This window comes from Solanum dulcamara, chromosome 4 (genome assembly GCF_947179165.1).
Source record: "Solanum dulcamara chromosome 4, daSolDulc1.2, whole genome shotgun sequence".
Classification (NCBI taxonomy): Eukaryota; Viridiplantae; Streptophyta; class Magnoliopsida; order Solanales; family Solanaceae; genus Solanum; species Solanum dulcamara.
Window position 1 is genome coordinate 28,351,512 of NC_077240.1, and position 10,569 is coordinate 28,362,080.

The following is a 10,569-nucleotide window of genomic DNA, read 5'->3' on the forward strand; positions in this document are numbered from 1 at the left end:
CATCTCCCTAATATATAAATACAAAGTAAATGATTTTAGATAATTGTGCGCGTAATTTTTTTAAACAAGGTAATTGAGCTAAAATCACTATCTACAGTGTCTAAATTTTTCATAATGAAATGGGAGTCTCAAATATCAACACACTGTAACATTTATGCTGAAGATTCAAAACACAGACGAATTATCACATACAAAATCAAAAATTGAACTGAATTTCTCAAGTGTTCTTCATTGAGAGTTAAAAAAGTTATTTAAGATTCAATTAAACATGATTTTGCAATGTAAATAATACATATATCTTCTTCAATTGTTCAAAATCGTGTTTGAATTATATATTTATCAATTTGATAAATATATATTTCTTTACCTGACACGCCCCAAGCTTGGTCTTAGGTGTGACACGACAATTAGAATTTCGAGGAACTCCAACCAAGTCTCTTAGCATAACATTTATGAGCATAAATAAGCTAATTAAGACATAGTAAGAATCATCATAAAAATGGAATCAAGTCTAAGAATAGATGTCATGAAATAGGAGGAATCAAACCAGAGTAGAATGAAAGGAAGACAACATAGACTCCATAATATCTAACATGCATCTATTACTACTATAGATGGGGCATATGACATGTTCCTAGCTCAACGATTTAAGAAATAACATCATAAGAAAAAAAGAAAAATATAAATGTCTTGTCCTCGAATCATGAGGATTCACCAATAATAGGAAATAAACTCAATAGCTAGCCATGAGTGGAGTGTGCATGATGATCGTCCGACCCTACATCATGATACAATGTATGCAAAATTATGCGTTAGTACATAAAATGCACTAAGTATGTGAGAAGCATGCATGAAAAATGATAATCAGACATAGTCAAGATGAACATGTGATGCATGATCAATATCTTAAAACATGAGTAAAAGAACTCGAAAGCATTTGAGAATCGTAAACATGTGGTCGTGCATCATAAAACATTATCATAAGAGCTTATAAGACATAACATATACATATGTAGGATATTAACTTTAACCGACATGTAAGACCATGTGAGCTATAACATGGAATCCGATGTAACTCCCACATCGAGAAGAGAGAGGCTACTTGCCAAGGTAGACTCCGTATCATAAACATAACACAATTATGAGATATATGTGGATCCACTAGCTAAGCCATAAAGTCAAATTCTTCGGTGGCACGTAGTTTAGGAACTAATGGTTGCTACTAGGGTTTCCTCGTGTATCCCCACCAAGAGTTCACTCGGTGCTAAGTTAATCTCAATAGAATAAATAAAATATAGTCATTAGGAATGGTAAATCAACCAATCCAATATCATGGAAATATAACATAAGAATAGCTCCTTGAAAATCATGATCATAACTTGAACTTGTGGATACTTACCTTTCTAAGCATCCAAATCATCATAACTTGCATATTTTGAGGGCACCTTTAACAATTCATGGTTTTATGCTTTAAAACATACTTGAATCATAATACATACTTTCATAAATCATACATAAATCCCTGATCATAAATTCATAGCTTGAAACATGAAATTCATTGCATAATGCATGATCATTGTGAAATATGTTGAAAACATGTAATTTAACTCAAATCATGTATGAATAGGCTATTGGAATTAAAATAAATCATAATTGAGTTAACTCATATGCAATTGATCAAAACCCTAAAAATTTGGAAAATTGAATTTGATAAAAGAAGTGAGAAATTCTTGAGACTCCATGGATGAATTCCCACATACCTTGATGAAGATCAAACTAGAATTTGAAGAAGAAGCTTGAACCTTAGAACCCTAACTTTGATGAAGAAGAAGAGCCATTGGGAGAGAGTTCCTTGATGCCTTAGAGTGATTTTGAGAAAATAAGAGGGAATGGTAGGAATTTGAAGGATATAGATAACTATAAGCTTTGCATAATATCCCAAAAATGTTCAGGTACATTTGTAAAAATAATGGGAAAAGACCAAAATGCCTTTCATTAACTTAGTCGGACTGGCCCACAAATGAGTACCTATAGGTCAAAGGTCAGTCGACAGCTCATAGGGACTAGTTGTCAATGACCCTCAACACTTAGCCAAAAAATCCAAAACTCAGGACTCATCCTACGAGTGGGGTCTACGGTTCGTCAATGGTCCTATGGACGATCCTGCTTGTTCCTAGGAAAAGCTTTAAAACCCGAAATGTCCCAACTCCCACGACACCTTTTACGAATTAAATCTACGTGCCGTCAATGGTTCTACGGGTCGTAAAGACCCTATCATCTTGGCCAATCCTCCATACCCTAAATCTTTAAGTTTCTGAAGCTCACATACGGGTCCCTCCCTATAGATCGTAGGAACTTTTACGGTTTGTAGGAATCCCTCGTAGAGTGCGTTCATACTTAGAAGATTTTTTCCTTTCTCATAACCATTCCTACGGGCCTTTCGTATGACTCATCTAAACTTCTACGGCCTGTCATTCTTGGCTCGTCTCAGAACTCAATATTTGCCCCAACATCAGGCTGACCTACGACTGCCTTCCTATGACCCGTAGAACCTTCTACGGATCATAGGTGGGCTCGTAGGGTCCTGCACCAGTCCTGTTTCTAAAATTTTTTCTCTTTTGTTTTGGCTTTCTAACTTTTGGGTGGGAACATTTGTCCTCAAAATGGACTCAATCTAGCATGAATGGAGTATGGAAAAAGACACAACAACCCAACATGAATGCAAAACTCATTAAAATGCATAAAAACATGGAATATTAAATATCAAGGTAAAACATGACTTTAAAACTCATTTCATGAATATGCATGCATATGAAAACATGAGAATGACTGAAACACATGAATTTGATGGAGTGGATCATAAAGAAACTTGATACATCAACCAGGAATGGCAGGAAAGGGATGAGGATAGTATTTCATCATATTGACCTCGGCCTCCGATGTAGCACCCTCAACTTCTTGGTTTCTCCACAACATTTTAACGGATGTAACTTTCTTATTTCTCAGTCTTCTAACTTGCCCAGCTAGAATCTTAACCGGAACTTCCTCATAAGACAAACTCTTTTTCACGCAAATATTGTTCGAAGGCACAATAGAGCTAGGATCACCCACAAACTTCTTCAACAATGATACATGAAACACCAGATGCACCGATGCCAACTCTGCGGGCAACTCCAACTCATATGCTATCTTGCCAATCTGACTTAAAATCTGATATGGGCCTACATAGCGAGGACTAAGCTTCCTTTTTTTGCCAAATTGCATCACATCCTTCATGGGTGAGATTTTCAAGTAAACCCAACATTGATTTCAAACTCAAGTTCCCTTATCTTCATATTCGAATAGGACTTTTTTCTAGTTTGAGCAGTATTCAATCTCTCTCTAATAATTCTAACTTTTTCCATTGCCTCATGAACCAACTCGGATCCAATCATTGAAAATTCACCAACTTCAAACCAATCAATAGGAGACCTACAAATCCTACCATATAGGGCCTCAATGAAGTCATCTGAATATTAGAATGATAACTATTGTTATATGCAAACTCAATCATTGGCAAATAATCATCACAATTACCCTTAAAGTCAATGACATAAGATCTCAACATGTCCTCCAATGTTTGAATAGTACGCTCGGCTTGACCATCAGTTTGCGGGTGAAAAGCCATACTAAGCTTAACTTGAGTACCAAGACCCTTTTGGAAAGATCTCCAAAACTAAGATGTAAACTGAGTACCTCGGTCTGAAATAATCGATAATAGAACACCATGAGGCTTAACCAATTCATGAATATAAAGTATAGCATAGTCCTCAACTGAATAAGAAGTCTTAACAGGAAAAAAATAGGCCGACTTAGTCATTTGATCAACAACCATCCAAATTGAATCATGTTGCTAATGGGTACGAGGAAAACCTGTAATAAAGTCCATATTCAAGGTTTTCCACTTCCAATTAGGAATCTCAATATCTTAAGCTAAACCTCCCGATTTTTGATGCTCAACCTTCACATGTTAACAATTTGGATATTTAGCCAAAAACTCTGCAATAACCCTCTTCATCTCATCCCATCAATACACTTTTCTCAAATCTTGATACATCTTTGTAATATTCGGATAAATAGAATACCAATAAGCTTCGAACAATATCATTACTCTCAAGCCATCAACATCGGAAATACATAATAGACATTGATATCTAAGTACACAATCTCCCCTTTGGTAGAAAACCTCAATGACTTTATGGGCCACCGCCTTATTCAACTCAACCAAGGTAGGATCACTATCTTGCTTTGCGTTAATATCTGCCATAATAGATGATTCAGAATCATTTTGCATAACAACACCGCCATTCTTCGAATTAACTAAGAGAACACCCAAATGAGCTATTATATGAACATCACAAACTAATTCTTTCTTTTCATCCTCAACATGGGCAAAACTATTCATGGACAACCTACTAAGAGCATCGACAACCATATTTACTTTATCCGAATGGTATAACACACTCATATCATAATCTTTCAACAATTCAAGCCATCTCCTTTGTCGAAGGTTCAAGTCCTTTTGGTTGAACACATATTGCAAACTCTTATGATAATTGAGCACATTAACATGGAAACTATATAAATAGTGCCTCCAAATATTCAAAGCAAACACAACCACCGCTAACTCCAAGTCACGATTCGGATAGTTCTTTTCATGCACCTTAAGTATCCTAGAAGCATAGGCTATTGCCTTACCATTTTGCATCAAAACCAACCAAGACCAACCCTTAAAGCATCATAATACACAACAAATCCATTGGGACCTTTCAATAGAGTCAACACCGGAGTGGAAGTAAGCCTATATTTCAACTCTTAGAAGCTTTTCTCACATGCCTCAGGCCATTGGAATTGTACCTTTCTTTTGAGTCAAAACAGTCAAGGGCGATGCAATGAAATCCTTCCACAAACCATCTATAATAACCGTCTAAGCTCAAGAAACTTCAAATATTAGAAGGAGATAAAGGTCTAGGTCAATTCTTAACCACTTTAGTTTTTTTTGGATCTACCATAATACCTTCATCGGAGATGATATGGCCAAGGAAAGCAACTAACCTGAACCAAAACTCATATTTGCTAAACTTAGCAAACAAATGACGGTTCCTGAAGACTTATAATATAGTCCTTAAATAATTGGCAGCTTCTCTTCACTCCGAGAGTAGACCAAAATATCATCAATGAACACAATTATGAACGTATCCAAATATTGCTTGAACACCCTGTCCATCAAATTCATAAATGCTGCAGGAGCATTCATTAGTCCAAAAGACATAACCAATAATTCGAAGTACCGAATTCTAAAATCCATCTTCAAAATGTCACATTATTTACTCGAAGTTGATGATAACCCAATCGAAGATCAATCTTTAAAAAGTAACTTTCTCCTTGAGGTTGATCAAACAAGTCATCAATCCTTGGGATGTGATACTTATTCTTAATCGTGACATTGTTCAATTGCCAAAAATCAATACACATTCGAAGAGAACCATCTTTATTTCTTACAAAGAGAACTAGAGCACCCCATGGATAGATACTTGGTCTAATAAAACTCTTATCCAACAAGTTCTTCAATTTTCCTTTAATTCTTTAAGTTTCACCGAGGCCATACGATAAGGATAAATAGAGATAGGTTGAGAATCGGGGAGAACTTTAATATCAAGGTCTATTTTCCTTTTGAGAGGGATACCTGGGAGGTCATTAGGAAAAACTTCTGAGAATTTATTAATGACCTAAACTGACTCAAGAGGAAAAGCTTCGGCATTTGTATCCCTAACTCATACTAGATGATAAATACAACCCTTGAAAATTATTTTTTGAGCTTTAAGATACAAGATTAATTGACCTTTGAACACATAATTACTACCTTTCCATTCTAGAACTGGCTCATAAGGAAACTAAAACTTAATCACATGGGTTCTACAATATATAGAAGCAGAAAATGCATGAAGTCATTCCATACCAAGAATAACATCAAAAATTAGTCATATCAAGCTCTATAAGGTCAGCTGAGGTAATTTTATGAAAATCTAAAAATTGACGATTTCTATAAACTCTTTTAGCCAAGCTGAATCACCAACAGGAGTATAGACTGAAAAATGTTCTAACAAGGTCTAACAATAAATTTCATAGCAATATAAGGAGTAACAAATAATAGAGTAGCACCCAGATCTAACAATGCATAAATATCAAAGTCCAAGACTTTCAACATATTAGTCATAACATCGGGCAAATCCTCTAACTTCTGACGAGTCTAAAGGGCATAAAATCTATTTTGGTACTGACTGCTATACAAAGTAGTACCATGGTGAGCTGGTTAGCTTGTAGTAATCTGAGCTTGGGGTCGATCATATCCAACTCTAGTAGCACTCAAATGACATTCTTTCACTTGGTGACCCATCTTACCATAACCAAAAAAGCACCTGAACCCGCTAAACATTTTCCACAATGCTTTTTCCCACACTTCTCGCACGGGGGAATAGGTTGACCCCTCAGAGATCCTTCTTGAGACTTGGGGTTAGACACCCTATGTTTATTGAACTTAGGAGCCAAAGTGTTTGAAGATTGTTGGCCGGAGTACTTTTGGTGAAATTGGGGATGGCTACCGCTTCCCGACTTACTATGAAAGTATCTACCACTATCTGTTCGAGCCCTCTTGGACTCCTTTATAGAGATCTCCTTCAACTTCTCATCTTTTATTTATTTGGCATGTATCATAAGACTAGATATGTCCATCTTCTTTATTAGCATGACAATTCCATATTCTTTGACCACCAAATCGGACACATCCAAAACAAACTTGCTCATACTAAACCTTGGATCGACAACCACAAAAGGAGCATATTTTGACAACTTAGTGAACTTGAGGCATACTCCCACATACTTATATTACCTTGTTGCAAATTGATGAACTCTTGTATCTTGGCTTCCCTCAACTCCAATGGAAAGAAACGGTCAAGGAAAGCACTGTTGAGCTCCTCCAAATCAATGGGACCAACATCTCTATCTCTTTCATCCTTCCATTGATCGTACCAAACTTGCGCAACCCCTTTGAGTTGATAAGCCACCAATTCCTCCTTTTCCATCGGACTAATACCGATGATGTCCATAATCTTAGCAATGCCCTCAACGATTCTTGTGGATCCTCGTCCACCTTAGAGCCATGAAATTTCGAAGGGTTTATGCAGGTGAAATCACGAAGTCGGATAGCCAACGTACCCACATTTGGGTTCATGGGAGCTACCACTTTCCTATTGGCTTGAGCCGCCGTGGCTTGAGAAAGAACTTAGAAAGAGGCTCGAAACTCCGCATGAGAGTCTTGCTCATTAAAGGGATTATCTGGAGCATGGGGAGCTTGTTGCCCCTCGTTGTCATTCATTTTTGCGGAGAGTCTTCTTGGAGGCATGATACTGTAACCTCAAGGAGAAAACATTAGAATGAAAGGCCTTAAAGTTCAACTCTATCACATGACATAAGAATGATGAAAGAAGTGAAGTTTTCAAACGTCTTATAGCCTCCTATTCATAGATGTGGTGTGTTTTACACCAATGAACAAGACATTACTTGACGCGGCATGTTAGACTTCCTTGGTCACCTTAAATCTTGTGCTCTGATACTATGTTTGTCACGCTCCAAGCTAGGCCCTAGTTGTGACATGACGATTAAAATCCCAAGGGATTGGATTGTGTGTTTCTTTAGTTTAATATCAACCCTCTTATTTAATCTAATGGTCCTCATTAATTCAAACTTTTAACCTTTATTTAATGTATATATATAAATATTATTTGTTTTTTAAAACTCTTTCTTTATATAAATCGTCCGATCGTTCTCAAAACAAATCAGAAAACTTTTCCTCTTTTCGAAAATCCACGCTCTTCCTCTCTCATCCTCAAAAGAACCCATACCCCTAATCTTCCATGGCTACTCCCCTATTTTTCAAAAAAAACCATAGACTCATTCCTTATTCTTCATTTCTTTTCCCAAAAAATTCGGTTGTTACCTCACCACCGGCCGCCTGCCATCATTGGCGGAAGTTCCACTCAAGCTATTGGTAAAATACAAAGAAAAAAGGTAAGATTTGTGAAATATTTTCTCACCTTCTCCTTGGTTGGCCTCATAAATGCCTTCGATTTCAGTTCAAATCCAGATTTGCTTATAAATAACAGTATTTTTCACCTCCAAAAGGGACCTAGAGTTCGATCCAAGAATTCATTCCGGAACTTGATTCAAAAAACTAATAGCAAGTTTTAAATTTAATCTCCTTCCTTTCTTGTTTTCAAGTTGTGAGTTCAAGTTCAATTTCGAGTTCTTGACTGGGATCTTTGGACGTTAAAGTCCTAGTTTGTTGCTCAACACAAGGTGAAAATCTTTTCTCTCACTTAACTCCCATTTTCTTTTCTTTCATCTGCTATGTTAGTATTGCAGGAAGGAATTAAGTGTAAATGTCTGATTAATTTCTTTTGCAAGTATATGTTAGTATTGCTTCTAGCTTTTTCCAAAAATCAAGTTTAGAGAGATTATTTCGTCATGTATTATGTTTATTTCAATACGCGGTTGTTTTGTGTGTTACATACAATCGTAAGTAAATATCAATTTGGAGTACAACTGGTATCTCACTTTCTTTTGGTTAAAATGAAATCATTACGGACCCATTTACTTGTGCAAGATTCAACTTTACATTTAGCTCTTATCTGTAACTTTATTATTTTTTATTTTTGTCCTGCTATGAAAACTTATTTAAAGCTTTTGGTCATTATTATGATTATCAAGTAGCCATGTGTAAGGTTGAAATCAAATTCTTGACATTTGGACTTATGTGGAACAATCAAAAATGGTAAAATAGCGTAAGATTGTTAATGAATAACGTGACAGTTGTGTGCACTGTATCATATGTATCACTTTAAGTTTCCATCCTTTGTTAATGGTTCCTTTTCTTCATTTATTTACCGGATATTATGGTTGCTTCTAACTCATCTTTTCTTTATTTTATTTTATACATGTACACTTGAGAGCGTATTTGGAGTTATGATATGACTTCATCTCTATCCAAATTAAAGAAACAACCGATAATTTACTTTTTTGCTCGTGTCTAGAATGGCTTACTCATAGTCCAACTCTTCCTCCTTGCTTCAAAGCTTCCCATTTTTATTTATTACGTGCATATATGTTGTTATCTTTTGACTAACATTTTACACATTATTATTTTAAACTTATATTTATGTTTTGTTTTACGCGTGTTTGGGTTTGTACAAATCAACAAAGAACAATAGTAAGACGTAGTCGTTCACCTCCCCATCCCTTTAGATATTGGTATTGTATAGTCATTTGACTTTGAACAATGCTTACTAATTTAATTTTATTTGTTACCCAACATATCTTTTGGTTACGAAAGCATGAATTTCAGAGAAAGTGAACTTGAGGATAACTTCTTTCAAATATAATATATCTATTTTCAATTATCATTTTTTGATAGAATGAGAGTTAAAAGACAAAATTTTTTAGCAACTCAAATTGCAGATTTTTGGGTTCAAAGTTATAAGATTCCAAGGTTTAAAATACACATTTTAAAGTAAAAGATGTAACCTTTTAAAGAGTTTTAAAGTGCAGCTTTTTCGTGTATTTAAAATGCAGATTTAAAGTCTTAAAATGGTTGAAACTTTTATCATTTGGCTTGGCAAATTATTTTATCCAATTAAGTCTCAGCACATTAGATTTTAAGAAAAGAAAAGACCTGCTCAAATCAATTAATTTTTGAAGTAATTATTCTTACACACTAACATTTTTTTTTGGGTTCAAATGTTTTCTCAAAATTTTAACTGTTTTATGTTATTCCATAAATCGTTATGAATTCTCATTATTTTCATGCCCTTTTAGATTCTTACTTGACAAATCATGTCGCATTTATCAAAACACTGCCAACTTTGCACATATCTTACTACCTTTTGTTAGCCGATTTAGCTGCACAAACATGTACTAACAGATAGCTTTTCTGGTAAATGTAACGATCCGAACCGTCATTAATTATGATTATAAGAAATCACAAGAAAAATAATTCAACTGGATCCCACAATTCCGCCAGAGCGGGATGGTCCCGCCACGGTGGTGCCCCTCCAGCGGGATACCAGCCGCCAGAGCGGGTGAACGTGGGATAGAACTTAAGTCGCAATTTTCTTATTTTCCCACTTTTTTCAGAGGGTAGAGGCGAGGGTTACTGCAAAAACCCTCCAAAGGCTGCACTTGACTTTGGAGGAGAAGGGAAGGAATCTCAGCACTGGAAGGGTTCCAACCGACAGAATTCAGGCCTATATTGCCCGTCAGATATTCGGAACTAAGGAATTGGAGTCTTGTTATCTCTCCACTGCTGCTTGACGCCCAGGTAGGCTAGACTTCTCTTATCTGAGTAGTTAAATCTGTACCTATTATGTAGCATAGAAGGGATTTAATGAGAAATTGTATTACTAAGCTATGGGTCACGGGTCATGGGCAGAAATTCGGGTGACATTAGTGGTCTAACTTGAAGTGACCTGGGTATGA